Source organism: Macrobrachium rosenbergii, chromosome 56, assembly GCF_040412425.1.
Source record: "Macrobrachium rosenbergii isolate ZJJX-2024 chromosome 56, ASM4041242v1, whole genome shotgun sequence".
NCBI classification, from domain to species: Eukaryota; Metazoa; Arthropoda; class Malacostraca; order Decapoda; family Palaemonidae; genus Macrobrachium; species Macrobrachium rosenbergii.
Genome location: NC_089796.1, coordinates 56,951,248 through 56,967,759, shown reverse-complemented (window position 1 = coordinate 56,967,759; position 16,512 = coordinate 56,951,248). Strand labels below are relative to the sequence as shown.

The following is a 16,512-nucleotide window of genomic DNA, read 5'->3' as shown; positions in this document are numbered from 1 at the left end:
GTGTCTGATTTCCTTCCATGTACATAAAGCTGCTTTTACTTAGAAGGGGAGGGACAAACTTGGTGCAAAGATATATTTTGGATTTTACATGCCTATTTCAAGTTTATACTAGATGCATGTCTACTTTGTAATAAAATTAGAAAAAATATATGCCAAAAATGACATTTCTATGATAAAATAAATTTTATATATACTTACCAAGTAATTACATTGCTATAGTTTCTATTAACACGCAGCTAAAAATTTTGAAACTTCATGGATCACGCTATTTTTGTTTGGCTAGGTACTAACCCCACTGGGTAAGAAAAGAACAACTAGCAAAAGTATTCCATTTGTTTGTGCCATAATGTTCATGTGAAGGGAGGAGGGTGGGCTCCAATTATGTAATTACTTATTAAGTATATATAAAACTATTTTATCATAATGTCATTTTTAATTACATTGCTGATTCCCACATTGACAGGAGGTGGGATGCATGAACAAATCTACCCCAAAACATTAATAATGGTAATGAATTTGAGAATAGAAAGAATTGCCAGCATTAAAAAATTCCTGTTGTTCCCTTGCCTGATAAGGGAGCTGCTGCAAGAAGCTACTGCCTCTATTGGCACTCTCCTTATTGTATAGTGGCTCGGCGGTATAGCTGAGGCTCGCCTACTATATTAGTGGGTGTCTTGTAGCAAGGATGATTCCAATTGCTAACAAAGTAAAACGACCATGAAATAAACGTCACCTAATACCATAAAAAGTTAAAAACCACTGCCCAACTACAAAGGACTGGAGGGCACTCTGGTGCACTGTACACCCAGGATCCCTTAAAAATTCAACCACCTCAAATCAAGGTGAAGAAAGGAAGGAAGGATTGGTTCCTATGCTTCTTCCCCCAACACCACACCAGCCACCGAAAATGAACCGAAAGTACTGCAACTATCGTAAACTGTTTCAATTTCCTTCAAATAATGAGTTGCCAAGACGGACTTACATTTGCAAAAAGTCACTTGCAATATCGAGGAGAGAGACAAATTATTCTTGAATGCCAGCAAAGTGGCTACAGCCGTAATTTCATGAGCTCTCACTTTACACAATGGAAAAAACTCATCTTCAACAGAAGAGTGGGCTTCCGAGATGAGGTCTCTTAAGGAAGAATGCCAGGCTATTCTTTGAAAGTGGCCAAGATGGATTCTTGACAGAACACCATAAGGCGTTTGAAGGGCCATGAATCTTCTTTGTTCTGTGAAGATAAAACCTTAGAGCTCTCACAGGACACAATACTCTCTCTTCCTCATTTGGGTCTACAATCTCAGACAAGCTTTTAATTGCAAAGGAACAAGGCCACGGATTGGAACTGGACTTGCTCTTGGCTAGAAATCCTCAAGAGAAGGAGCAGACAGCATTCTCTTGGGAAAAACCCACTCTTTTGTCTATTGTATGGACCTCACTGATTCATTTTGCGGTCGCTAAAGCTACTAGAAAGAGGGTCTTTCTAGTTACATCACTCAGGGAAATTGAATGCTTTGCTCAAATCAGGGAGTAGACAACCATTTTAAGGACCACGTCCAGGTTCCATGGCACTACTGCTACCTCCTCCTGTCTCGTAGTGTCAAATGATCTAATTAGATCAGATAAACCCTGATTAGAGGAAAGATCCACTCCTCTGTGCCTGAAGACAGAGCTTAACATGGCCCTATAACCCTTGGTCGTCAAGGATGACAGGTTCCTGTCGGTCTTAAGATATAGTAGAAAGTCTGCTATTTCGGCTATAGATGTCTGAGAAGACAACACTCTGCGCTTCCTCCACCATTCTCTGAAAATTGTCCACTTAGCCTGATATATTCTGTCAGAGGAGTGTTGCCTGCATTTGGCAATAGCTTGCAAAGCTGATCTTGAAAACCCCTTCTTTCTAAGAAGTTTTCTGACAGTCTGTATCCTGTCAGGGCCAGAGTAGACAATCCCTGATAAAAACGGCAGAAGTGGGGTTGTTTTAGCAGATAAGGTTTTTGAGGTAGCAACCTCGGAAAGTCTGCAAGGAAGTAGAGAAGATCCGGAAATCATTCCTTTGTTGGCCAAAAGGGGCCACTAGGATCACTGACAGATTTTGGTGAGTTTGGAATTTGTTGATCACCTGTCTTATCACGCTCAAGGGGAGAAATGCATAAAGGTGACTGTTTGACCAGTCCTGAAGCATGGCATCAGTTGCCCACGTTAAAGGATTCGTAACTGGCGAGCAAAAGCGGGAGACGATGGTTTCTGGAATTCGCAAACAGGTCTATGACCGGAGTCCCCCACAACTTCCAAACATCCGAGCAAACATGAGGATCCAGGGTCCATTCCGTGGGTAACACCTGTCTTCAGCAACTTAGCTTGTCAGCCAGAATGTTGAACTTCCCTTGAATGAAGCAAGTAATAGGCTTGACTTGAAACTGCTCTACCCAATGCAGAAGATCCCTTGCTGTCTCGTAAAGGGAGAGTCCTGTCCCCCTTGGTTTTTGATATATGCCAGGGCAGTTGTACTGTTGGAGCACACTGTGACTGTCTTGTTGAACATTTATTTGAAAAATTATAACCCCAGATGAACTGCCCTTAACTTCTTGACATTTATGTACAAATTTCTTTGTTCTGGAGACTAGGTCCCTGAAATTTACTTGTCTCCCAACAGAGCTCCCAACCAAGGTTCAATGTGTCTGAGAAGAAGTCTAGGTTGGGGTTCAAACGGAAGAGATTTCCCTTGCGACAACATTCCTTCTAAGCTCCACCAGCGCAGACACTCTTTTATCTCTGGAGTTACTCGGAACACAAAAGTCTGGGTATTTTTTCCTGTTCCAACTGATTCTTAAGAAGAATTGGAGCGGTCTCATATGAAGTCTGCCCAGGAGTACGAATTAGTCTATGGACGATAACGTCCCGAGAAGACCCATCCATTCGTTGGCAGAGCACTGGTCCAGAAGAAGAAATCTGTGCAATATCTCGAGGCAAGACTGTATTCTCTTCGGTGAGGGAAAAACCTGAAAACTCTGAGAGTCTATTATCATCCCTAAATAAAGAATCCGTTGTGATGGAATCAACTGAGACTTCTGAACGGTGATCTTCAATCCCAGCTCCTGGACTAGATGAGTCCTTTGATGGTCCTCAACATTTCTGTTTTGATTGGGCCTGAAGTAGCCAATCGTCCAAGTAAAGGGAGATTTTGATTCCCATCAGATGGGGCCATTTTGCTAAGGGAGCAAGTACTCTGGTAAAAACTTGAGGCGCCGTCGATAACCCAAAACATAGAGCATGGAACTGGAACACTTTGTTCCTAAACACAAACCTCAGAAACTTCCTTGATTCCCGATGTATTGGGACATGGAGGTACGCATCCTGCATGTCTATAGATATCATTCAGTCTCCCTGGCAAATGGATGACATGATGGTTTGATTTGTCTGCATCTTGAACTTTGTCTTCTGAGCGAAGACATTCAATGCGCTGATGTCCAGGATGGGCCTCCAGCCCCCTAAAGCTTTGGGCACCACAAAAAGGATGATTGTAGAACCCTGGGGAAGCCCACATTCTCTACTAATTCTATCGCCCCCTTCTTGAGAAGGGACGACACTACTTCTGAGAGGGCCAAAGACTTCTTCGAGCATTAGAAATACGCTGACAATGTTATTGGAGAGCTGCTTAAAGGTGGCTTTTCTTTGAAGGGAACAGAATAATCTTCCCTCATAACATTGACAATCCAGGGCTCTGGCCCCCTCTCTCTCCACTTCTCCCAGAAAAGAAGGAGCCTGGCTCCTGCAGATTTCAGAGAACGAAATTCTCACTTGCAAGAGGCAGAACAGGATGAGGATCTCTAGCCTACAGGAACAGGTGATGATGATCCAGCGGGGAAAACAGAAGGGCCGACTTCTGGGAGGGAGTCACTCCCCTAGAGGTTTAGGAACACCACAGTTCTCTCTTCTTTAGAACTCCCATTGTGTAAAGGGAAACTAATTCCTGGGAACTGTCCGATTCCTTTATCGATACATGAGAGGACCCCCTGCAAGTCGGAGGCACTATCTTCAGGAATAGTAGGGTAGTCCTCAATCTAACGGGCAAGAGAGTCCACTGCTCAATCGAGAAAACTCAACACTTTGAACATCTTAAACAAGTTTTTAAGAAGGCGTGAGAGCTCCGTCAAACTGAACATGATCTTTACTGAAGCAAAGGCAGATCTACAAGAGGAATCAATCAACCTGGAGAAGTCCCCCTGGGAGGAGGCAGAACCTTCCAGAGGAGCTTCCCCTGTGGCATATGAGAGCTGTCTCCTCTTAGACAATCTAGGAGGAGGGAGGCTGAAAATAGCTCTACCTTGTTCCCTCTTCTCCGCTAGCCATCCCTCAATAACACCGAAGGTTTTCTTGGCAGAAGAAGAAAGCACTAACTTGGGTAGTCTCGAAGACTTGGAAGACTGTGACTCCCCGAGAAAAGCCGACGTGGGTGAGGGAGGAGCTGCAGGCGAAAAGCAATTTGGGCAGGTAGCAAGAAGATGCCTTAGCAGTGATGCATAAGCTGAAGGATGAGCATCCTGAGTAATTACTTCTTCCTCGTCCGAGGATACAGGTGACAAAACCAAATCTGTAGGTTGGGGGTTTGACGGAGTCTTCTTCAACAGGCACAAAATACTGTCGAGCTTGCTCTGAATTGGGTCTATCATGGAGGGTGCTTGCTTGCTAGAAGAGGGTAAAGCCTGAGGCACGGAAGGTCGAGACACAGAAGAATGCCCAACTGCTCAGGAACAATAACAGCCGAAGGAGTCAAAGTATCGGCAGCATAAGCACTGTGATGCTTTGGCGCCAACGGAAGATCGGGCGCCAAAGGAAGCTCAGGCGTTTCATCTTACTTGGCGATCCATGAATCAAAGAGTGGACGGGCAAAGACGGGCGCTCTGTGATGCTCTAGAGAAGACGGTGCTCTGACGCAGCAGCAAGAGGAGGAGCCAATGAGTATTGAGACGGCTTCAGGAGCTCGGAAGAAACCAAGCGTTCGGCAATGGAGCATGTGGAAGTGTATCTGTAGCACGTTAATTTCAGTTTATAATGTTTTTTGTGTGTTTATATATATTTTCGATCCATATTATACTAAATAATGGAAAATATAGAAATAATATCATATAACACCTGATATGCAATAATAATGAACAAAAACCTGCATTTACCTTATTGATGACGGGGTCTTGCAAGACCGTAGAACCTATGGTCCTGATTATTAGAATGGCAACTATTTTTTTTTCTTGGTTTTGTATAATTATCCATTATTCATAGTCCTTCTTTGTTCTAAGTAGTCATGGGGGGGGGGTTGAGTAACTTAGTTGGAAGGTGTAGGGATGAACCTGACCTCTTCATAATCTTCCAAAAGTTCATCCATTGGTGAAGGATCATCAGGGGTAAAATTAACACCTTTCACTGCAAAATGCATATTGATTTGTGATCAGATCTCATAGCAAACTTGCACCTTCCTTACCAAGGAATTGTCTGTCAGGTATTCATTGTTGTGGAGCTTGAATTTATCAACAGAGGTCACATGAATACTTCATCTCAAGAGGGGCATTCGGATCAAACATTCTGTCTTCCCTGAAAGTTTTTCTGCCAGGCACCACACTAACTCTTGTTGGTTCAGCATCAGTAATATTGAAGCTAGCCTTAAGGAGGCATTCATGAGGGTAATCCTTCACAACAACAATACTGGAAGCATTGAGGAACTGCTTCCCAAGGGGCAAACATTTTATTGCTTTTTTTGGTGTGAATACCTCCTCAGAATCTTTGAAGTCTTCCCTCTTCATTATGTATATAGGGAATTTGATTTTTCTGGTCTCTTGGCTGATTATGTCATAACAGTCATGAATGCTCCTCATGAATTTTCCAGTTTGCAATAGCCTTTCAATAACACTGAAAGAGATCGCATGCCATGTACGAATGTCCAGAAACTAAGTATGACATCTCAGTGCGCTCAAAATACTAGAAGTAAATCAATCTCAGGTGTGAAAGGACTATAACAATATGTAAACATTAACTGATTGGCTGACACATACTACTCTCCTTCTGCATGCTGATTGGCTGAGCTACCCAACTGGTTGAGATAGACCCTTCTTATTGTTCATTTCGAGGTCGAAAAAGTTGCCATACGAAGGCACATTCTTGATAGCTCACAAGGAAGAAAGTGCATGTTGCTAGATGTGATTTTCGACCTTGTTAGTATTTAAATTTTCATTTTCTGCTTACACAGGCTTTAACTTGAATAAATTCTGGAGCTTTTGATGGGTTTGCAAAAAATTACCTCGGATCGATAGACCCTTTGTATTGTGAAAGCCTCAATTACAGCTCACATAATATCACAACAAATAAGAAATAAAATCAGAAACAATCCCTTTGTATATTTATGGTAAACTATTTACAAGATGTACTAGGATTGGAAATGTAGTACCTTTTAGTGAGTTATGCATGTTTTTTCTAATATTTTTTTGTGCTTTAGTTTGCAAAGTTACAATTACAGCTGACATACTACCATGAAAGGTAAGACCTAAAACCAACTGCAATCCCTGTGTGTATCTATGGGCAAATATATACAAGATGTCCTGGGACGAGGTGTAGTACATTCCCGATGAAATCTCAACACTAATTTCCCTTGTATCCTGGACTGAGGTGTTAGTGTTGTCATAAGTCATTTATGGCCCATTCATGCCCCGTCATATGATTTGAACATTTTTCCTGCAAAATTCATTCAAACTAATGGTGGGAAATATAAATTCTCACCTGAGCCACGCTGGATCGAATGTCAAGAGGTATTATTGTGCCTCATATGATTATGCCTAGATGCAAGGAGTTAACCAAAATTTAGCACAGAAGATAAAAGTATTGTTTTGGATTGTCTTTGTAGGTTACTGTAGAGAGGACAAAAGTTTTTTCAGCTAACTGTTTACAGCCCAGTAATTAACATTAATAAATATTACAAATGACATTTTGATAATGAAATCAAGTATTATATATACTTACCAAGTAATTACTTAGCTAACGATTATGCTTGCACATCCTAAGTTCAAAATTTGCAGTAATGCATCAGTTGCAGAGCTGAGGGTGACAGGCCCTGCCCACTTCAACGGGAGCATAGGAGCAGCATCATTCTATTTTATTGATGCAAAGTCCATGAAAAAAGGGGAGGGAGGGCGGGCTCTGATTCAGTAATTACTTGGTAAGTATATATAAAAATTCATTTTATTATAATGTTATTTTATATAAGTAACTTACCAAGTAATTACTTAGCTGAATCCCACATTGCAAGGGGGGAGGGATGAATGGATTATTCTATTTCAAAACCATTAAGGGTGGTAATGACTTGAACTAGAAAAAATGGCTAGCATTGAAACAATGCTTGTTGCTTCCTTACCTGGTAAGAGAGCTACTGCAGGAAAATATTGCCTCTGGTTGGTGCTCATGTTAATCTGTAGTGGCACGGTGGTGAGCCGAGAGTCGCCTCTACACCAGTGGAAGTCTTGCAACAGAGGATGCGCCTGATCACTGACAAGACGTATGTGGGAAAAAAGTTTTGCTTGGTCTGGGTGCAGTACCACAAACCAACAACCAGAAATCACCGTCACCCACCCTGACACGACAAACCACTACCCGCCCAAAGAACTGGTGGGCACTCCAGGTACACAGTAACCCCCGGCTCCCCAAAACACTCAACACCCCATTAAGGCGAAGCGACAGAAGAGAGACAGGATCTCTCCTATGCTTCTTCCCCCAATACCAAGCCAGACACTGCTAAAGGTCCGAGAGTACTGCAATTTTCAAATACTGTTTCCACTTCTTTCAAATAATGAGATGCAAAGATTGATCTGCACCTCCAAAAGGTCGACTGAAGAACTGACGAGAGGGATAAATTGTGCTTCAAGGTGAATGAGGTAGCCACTGCTCTGACTTCATGAGCTTTAACTTTGATCAAAGGAAAAGAGTCTTCCTGAATCTGGGTCTCTAATAAAGAACAAAAGGGCATTCTTTGAAACGGGATGAGAAGGATTCTTGACAGAACACCAGAGGTTGCTAGCAGGTCCTCTGATCTTCTTGGTCCTATGCAGATAGTATCTCAGGGCTCCGACTGGGCAAAGAACCCTCTCCTCTTCATCTGGGCCCAGGATATCTATTAAATTCTTAATATGGAAGGAGCGAGGCCAAGACTTGGAAGGATCCTCATTCTTGGCTACGAAGCCTAAGGTGAAAGAGCACACTGCATCTCCTTGGGAGAAGCATACCCTCGTCGATTGCATACGGCTCACTAACAGGTTTGGCTGCAGCCAGGGCTACTAGAATGAGGGTCTTCCGCATAAGGTTCTTGAGGGAAACGGAACTGAGTGGCTCCAAAGGGGGACTTGTAAGCACCTTAAGGACTACATCCAAGTTCCAAGACACTAAATCAGATTTCTTCTGCTTGGAAGTGTCAAATGACTTAATGAGGTTGTTAAGATCCTGGTTAGAAGAACAATCCATACCCGTGTTTAAACACCAAGGTAAGCATCGCTTAGTATCCTTTAATGGTGGACAAGGAAAGACTTCTAGAGGTCCTCAGGTAAAGGAGAAAATCCACAATCTAGGCTAAAGATGTCTCAGAAGACAAGATATGATGTCTGGTGCACCATCAACGGAAAACTGTCCACTTTGACTAGTAGACATTGCAAGCAGACTGTTGTATGCACTTCGCAATAGCTTCCGCAGCTGCTCTTGAAAAACCTTTTGCTCTGATGAATTTCCTGACAGTCTGAAGCCTGTCAGAGCAAGAGTGGACAACCCTTGGTGGTATCTCTTGAAGTGGGGTTGTTTGAGTAGCCACAGTCTTTGGGGAATCATCCTCAGGAAGTCCACCAGAAGACGTAGGAGGTCCGGGAACCATTCTTTCATGGCGCTACGAGAGTCATTGAAGTGTTGCAGTGTGACACGAACTTGTTCAGGACTTCCCTCACCAAGCTGAAGGGCAGGAAGGCATAAAGGTCCAGGCCCGACCAGTCTATGAGCATGGTGTCAGTCACCCATGCCAGGGTCTCAGGGGCTGGAGAAAGTTAAGTGTACCTTAGTTTTACCACACCACTGAGCTGATTAACAGCTCTCCTAGGGCTGGCCCGAAGGATTAGACTTATATTACGTGGCTAAGAACCAACTGGTTACTTAGCAACGGGACCTACAGCTTATTGTGGAATCTGAACCACATTATAGTGAGAAATGAATTTCTATCACCAGAAATAAATTCCTCTAACTCTTCATCAGCCGGCCGGGGACTCGAACTCGGGCCTGGCGAGTGCCAGTCCACAGCTCTACCGACTCGCCTAATGAAGAGCTAGGGCTGGAGAGCAGAAGAGTGGAAGGCAATTGTTTCTTGAGGTGGCAAACAGGTCTAGGGATGATCTGCCCCACAATCTCCAAAGGTCGACACAGATCCTGTGGTCCAGGGTCCACTCGGTAGGAAGGACCTGCTTCTGACGGCTCAACTCATCCGCTAGGACATTTAATTTCCCGATGAAACAAGTGACCAGCGTCATTTGATTTTGGTGCGTCCAAATTATCATTATTAATAAAATAGTTTGAACAGATCTCACAGGGCTGGCCCGAAGGATTAAAATGAAATGGCGTACCAGGTCTAAGCCATAGGCTAAACACTGAGACTAAATGATGAATGAATAATGAAATTTTAAAAATATGCAAAAAGGCATACACTTCCACACTAGAACACATGCACACAATAAATACAATTTACTCAAGTTTCATCTGTACAATTAAAAAACTAAATAAAACTGAGTAATGATAAAATTCTGAATGACTTAAAAATTCTGAATGACTTAAATATTTTTTAAAATTAGGATTTTTTATATATCAGTTGCCCCATGGGATTTTGTATTTTCATAAATTAATTTTTATACTTTATCAATTAATTTACATTTCCTCATGAATATTAAAACTGAGTCAATTGAAAATGTAGCAGACTCTGATAAAACTTCACTAATCGATCCATTTCCAAAAGCTGACAACCGATGTTGGTTGGTTGTATTTTGGGCATTCGCATAACACATTTAATCGCATGCAGTAGCTGGCTCATGTGGGCTGCTCATGAAGTGTCCATGTATCAGACGAGTATGGCCTATTTGGAGATGTGTTAAAATTACTTGCACGTCTTTCTCTTTGGTATGAGGAACCCCATTTTATAACTCCAGGTTTTATTTGCTTCAACTTATTATTTTCAGGTTCTTCATTCCATTTATTTTGCCATTTGTTTATAATACCCGCTTTTATGTGTGTTATATAATCATTATCTGAGATATTTACATTGGATCATGTCAAATGGGCAGCTTCTTTAGCTGCCTCATCAGCCTCTTCATTTCCCTTAATCCCTATATGGGTAGGGATCTGACATATTTCTATATTTTTCCCATTATTATGTAACTTATTGAGTAATAACTTTTCGTTGTACAATGTTATTTTTTGGTTTGTAACTATGAGTGGTATCGGTGGCACTTCTAGAGTTGCTAAAAATTACAAAATTATTACATGAGGTTTCTTTAATTATTTTTATGGCTGATGCTACTGCATATATCTCAGCTGTAAATACTGAGGCATTATCAGGCAGAGAGAACTGATAAATTTTGTCTTGGGGTACTGAAGCATATCCCACTCCTTTCTCTGATTTAGATCCACCTGTGTATACTGCGTAATGTGAACCTTTTTGGCTTACATGCTCTATTGTATGTTGTCTATGGTGTTCTGGGGTATATGAGTAACTTTTTGATAAATATTTCAAGTGTGTGCAAATTCTCATTTTATTCATAGTCCAAGGAGGAAGTAATTTTGCTATTGAAGGCAACTGTACTTTTATATTCAACGACACAGTCTTCTAGCTCTAAGAGGGAAAGGTGGCAAGTGAGTTTATAAATACATCTATAATTTCAAATAATATTTTTGTTGGAGAATTACTTGTCTGAATTCTCAAGGCACTCTTCATTGTTACAAACTCTTTATGAACAGTGGTAGTTCACCACATTCAACTTCTAAAGGTGAGGTTGGTGATGATCTAAAGGCTCCTGAACATAATCTAAGGCCTCCATTACGAACTGGGTCTAACGTTTTCAGCGCTGCATCTGATGCTGAGCCATATATTTCGCTTCCATAGTCAATGACAGACAACAATGTTGCTTTATACAGTAAAGTGAGGGTAAGTCTATCAGCTCCCCAAATAGTGTTTGATAGTTTTTTTATCAAGATTTAATGCTCTTTTACATTTAGATTTCACGTATGTTATGTGGGCTTTCCAATTCAAGCGAGTATCAAATACTAATCCCAAAAATTTTGCTGCTTGGCCAGTTGGTATACTATGGTTTCTGATTGATAAATCTATTTCTTCCCTTTTATCCACTTTTTATTTTTATAAAACATTACTGCTTGAGTCTTTTGTACAGATAATTTAAAGCCTACAGATGAGGCCCATTCACCTATTTTTATTATAGTTTTATTAATGATGATTCGCTTTGCATGTTTTAAGCAAAATGCTGAATAATAAATGGCAAAATCATCCATATACGAGTTACTCTTAATTCCAACAGGTAAATTATTACTGATGTCATTTATTGCTAAAGAAACAGTGTGCCACTTAGGACACTTCCTTGTGGAACACCATTTTCAAGTGGAAATGTACTTGGCAATACATCATCAATTTTCACTTGAAAAGTGCGTTTTGTCAAAAACTTTTGGATAAACCTGGGTGAATGTCCACGGATGCTGTTTTTATGCAAAGTTTTTAATATTGCATATCTCAATGTAGTACAGGTTGTCCATCACTAATCCAGCAATCAGTAGTCTGGAACAATCAGTAATCCGGCACAAATTTCGGCTAGAGTAATTTCTAATGTTTCCGCACTAATTTTCAAATTTCCCATGTCGCTGTGCTAACTGGCTCGCCGGTCGCTTCGATTTGCTGCATCAACAAACTGGAGGTGTTTGTAAACACAGGCATGCTTTTGCTGTTTCATTTTTTACATTTATTATTGTCTTTTGGCCATATTTTAGCCCCAGCTATGGCTCCAGTGAATAATGGAAGTGCTTCTTGTGGTGTAAAGCGCAAACACTGAACATTGTCCATATCGGAAAAGGTTGAACTCTTGAAAAAACTTGACAGTGGCGTGTTTGTGAGAAGTTTATGTGAATTATACAACGTTGTACATCATTATAAGGATTCAGAAATTGTGGATATGGTTGTAAGTCCAGAGCAAAAAGCCAGTGAAGGAGAAAGTAATGATGAAAGTGAGGATGATGTACAGGTAGCAGAAAGAGTTTCTATTGATCAGTTAATTTAGCTGACAGGTAAACTGCTGAAAGGTTTAGAGCAGCACAGTTTTATAACTGACCAAAAAATAATGAATCTTTACATGCTGCAAGATAAACTAATCAAAGAAAGGCCAAAATATATGAAACAGCTCAGCCTGCAAGATATATATGGGGTATTTTAATTCTAAGATGAGGTGCTTAGCTACTGGGTTTTGTGTATTCTAGCCTAATAAATGGCTAATCCAGCAAAATGGCTAATCCGGCACCCTCCAGGTCCCAATGATGCCGGATTAGTGATAGACAACCTGTATCATATGTCTTTTCAGTGTCAACAAAGACAGCTATAGTAATTTGTTTTCATTCAAATCCTCTTCGTATGTGGTCTTCTAAGTTAGAGTATCCAATGTAGATCTGCCACACTGTGACCCGAATTGAGCGGGAGTCAAAATTTTACTTTTCTCAAATTTGCCATGTTAGTTGAGTATTTACCATTTTCTCTGGTAATTTGCATAAACAACTTGTTAAAGAAATTGGTCTGTAATTGTTTACATTGCTGGGATCCTTTCCAGGTTTGGGGATAGGAATAATTATAGCTTTATGCCATTCATCAGGAAATAAATTTTGAAGCCATAAGTGACTATAAAGCTATAATAAGTATGACTTTGCCAAAGGTGCGAAGTGGCAGATCATCTCAAAACAAATATTGTCACCTCCAGGGGGAGATATAATGCTGTTCAACAGAGCAAATTCCAACTCTTCCATATTAAATTTTCTATTATAATATATATCTTCTATAGCTTCAAAACTTGTTATTAATTCTATACTATTTTTCTTTGTGCGGAAGGGTTCATCTAAATTTCTGTCACTACTCACTTTTGTTAATTTTTCTCCTATTACATTACTTTTTTCTTTTGGATCAAGTATGTCTAGGTGGTTTAACATGGGTACCATTTATTTCCTTAATTTTTTTCCCATATTTTTTGTATGGGAGTATTATTAGAGAGATCTGATACATATTTCCTCCATGAAATGCTTTTTCCTTCAATTACTTTTTTTTTAATTTTGCAGATATTTTGTTATACAGGGGTTTCTAGTAATAACATAGTTTTTGTAAATTTTCTTCAAATATCGGCAATGTTTTATTTATTTTACTGAACTTTCTATTCCAATTATCTCATCTTCCAATTTGGTGTTGTAGTTTTATCAATTCTGATAGTTTTTCAGACCACCATGGGGCTTTGTGTTTTGCTGGATAAGATTTTGATTTTGGTATTGCTTTATCAGCAGCATTTTTAATTAAATCAACAAGAAATCCATTTGTTTTATTATGATCTTTTACATACTCCAATGATGGGATATTCCTAGTGGAATTCCTATAGTTCCCAATCTATTTTATAAATGTTATACTGAGGGGCATGCTTGGTGGGATTATTTTCTAATAATGAAATTCATATTGGGAAATGATCACTGGTGTGCAAGTCATCAACTGTATTCCAATCCAATCTGTCTACTATGCTTGTTGTACACAGAGTTAAGTCTACTGAGGAAAAAGTTCCATATGTTTTGAAAAATATGTGTTGACTTATCATTTATACAGCACATATTGTTTGAATCTATGAATTCTTTTATTTTACTTTCTGCTCTACTTGAGTTTGCACAATTACAATCCCATATTGGGTTATGGGCATTCAAATCACCTACTATTGTAGGTTCTTTGGCATTGTTAAATAATTCTACTAATGTAGGTTCTTTGGCATTGTTAAATAATTCTTTAAATTTATCAATGTCATAATTTTTATTAGGTTGGTTGTATAAATTATAAATTACATAATTTTTTATTCATATTCTAATACTTGATAACTGGAAGTCAGTAAAGTTTACAGGTACTTTTTCATAACATACTTTGTTATGTACATATATAACAGTACCTAAATTTCCCTCTTCCTATCTAGATGTACAGTTGACGTTAAGGTATATTTACCTATTGTTGATATTGTTTTGTTGATATGTTGTAAACATATCATTGGTCCATATTCTTTTAGTAACCTGTGTATTTCTCCTAGGTGTACATCTGGTCTGTAGACCATTTACATTCCATTGTTTAATATAGCTACTGAAAATATTAAGTCATAGCAGTCGAGTTTTACTTTCTTTTTTTGTATTGTCAACTTGGATTTTTTCTAATAATTTACTCACAACATTTTGTTTTTCTTTATAATATGCTAAGTGCTCAATGAACATGCAACCTTTTTCACAGGTACTCAAATCAGTGGTTTCTTTTTCTCTATATTTCATAAAATTTCTTATGATGTTTGTTAAACCATCTTTCGTTATGTTTTTGTTATTACTGCACAATTCAATGAAACAACTGTTATATCCATATGTGTTATCATGTATATTCTTTGTTTCATTTGTTCTTGTACTAATTATTGGAGATGGTGTAATCTCTTCTCCCTTGACATAATCTATGGTATGGTTCTCTTCAACTTCTTTGATATTTTGGACATCTGCTTCCATGGGTTTTAATATTATTTTAGGAGATAAAGGTATATTCTTAGCTTGTTTTTATTTCTGTTCTTTCTTTATATTCTTTGTCTTTGGTTTAACTGAAGTTTCTCTATTAACAGTTGGCTGCTTTGTTTTTGGTGGTGTTCTCTCCAATGGTCTCTTTGTATTTTTAATTTCTGGTCCATCACAACTTTCATCTGCTACTTTTGTAGTAGCATCTTCTTGTGCTATTTGCATTAATATTTCAAATGAATTTGATAAAATATTATCCATATCATCTGTACACTTTCATTTATTACCAATTTAGTTTTCATTTGTACGGCATTTTCTTCATGGGATTTTTTGTGTGTGTTCCGTTACTTCCATCTGTAAGCTTTTCTGTTTCATTACTGGTTTTTGTTACTGAAGAATACAGTAAACCCCCCGTATTCGCGTTCTCATGGTTCGCGGGTTTCTTTGTGGAACATATCTAGCCATCATTCGCGGAAAATTCGCCCATTCGCGGTATTTTTCACTGAGAAATATTCACTAATTACTGTATTTTCTTATAATTTTCACAAATAAATGCACTTTTTGTGATAAAACTATTAAAATACTCAGGTATAAGCATTTTTATAGGGTTTTTCTTGGTTTAAGCTATCAAAATGGGCAGTTCTAAGTGTTTTTAGAGGGGCGTTAAGCATTTGCGGATTTGACCTATTCGCGGGCGGGTGTGGGACGCATCCCCCGTGAATACGGGGGGTTTACTTTATATATGTTTCTTAGACGGATCTTGAATTCCTCTCACTTTCAGTTCCAATTTAGCTTCCTTTATAGACATCCCAGTCCTTTCTTATACATTCTCAATTCTGTATTGTACATATAAAACATGCATTCTTTAGACCTTGAGTGATGATCCTGCCCACAGTTTACACACTTTGACCTACTACATTTCCATTGTGTGGCATGTTCATCAGAACCACAATAAGCCCACATACGTTCATTTCAACAGTTTTTCTTCGTGTCCACATTTACTACAATTTTGACGTTGTGGCTATGGAACATAAGGTCTCGGTTCTCTATTGTGGCCCAAAATGTTTATTTTTTGAGGTAGATCTTGACCCTCAAAATTTTATTTTTGCAATTCATAATACTTTATTATTCTGTTTACTTGGTATTATATATACTGTACCTCACAATCTTGGACTTCCGGATATCTCATTTTGAGAGAGTCTAACAGCATATTCTTATCAACCGGTTCATCATTACTTTCAGGAAGTACAATAGTACTCTGAATGCTGTTCATAGTGTCATGCTTCTTTACTTTTACATCACATTATCAATACTTTTTATGGATAAATAGTTTTCAGGTTGGTTTTTGTCTTGGTTTCTATAAGCCACAGCTTTATTTTTATTTGTTTGAATGACATTTCTGTCGTTGAGTGTCTTTTTAATAAAAAGTTTTCCAACTTTAGGGCTGAAATCTGTTGTTCTGTTTCCATGGTTAGAAACCTTGACCAACAACTTCCACTCCCAAAGAGGGAGTCGAAGTGAGTCATGGTTGGGTCAAGATGATATTTACTTTTTTTTTTTTTAGGTCTGCTCTGTACTGAAGCATAGGGTTACATTGTAATTACAATAAGATTTTTACTACATTTTTCTAAACAGTTGTCAGAGGAGGTTCCAGTGGTCATCAACTCTGACGCGTCG

General features: G+C 39.1%; 1 protein-coding gene across 2 annotated transcripts in view; it reads right to left on the bottom strand.

Moving 5' to 3' along the window:
• Window positions 1-16,512, bottom strand: part of grsm (granny smith) — a 117,469-nt gene that overhangs the window by 88,694 nt on the left and 12,263 nt on the right. The window lies entirely within an intron of this gene.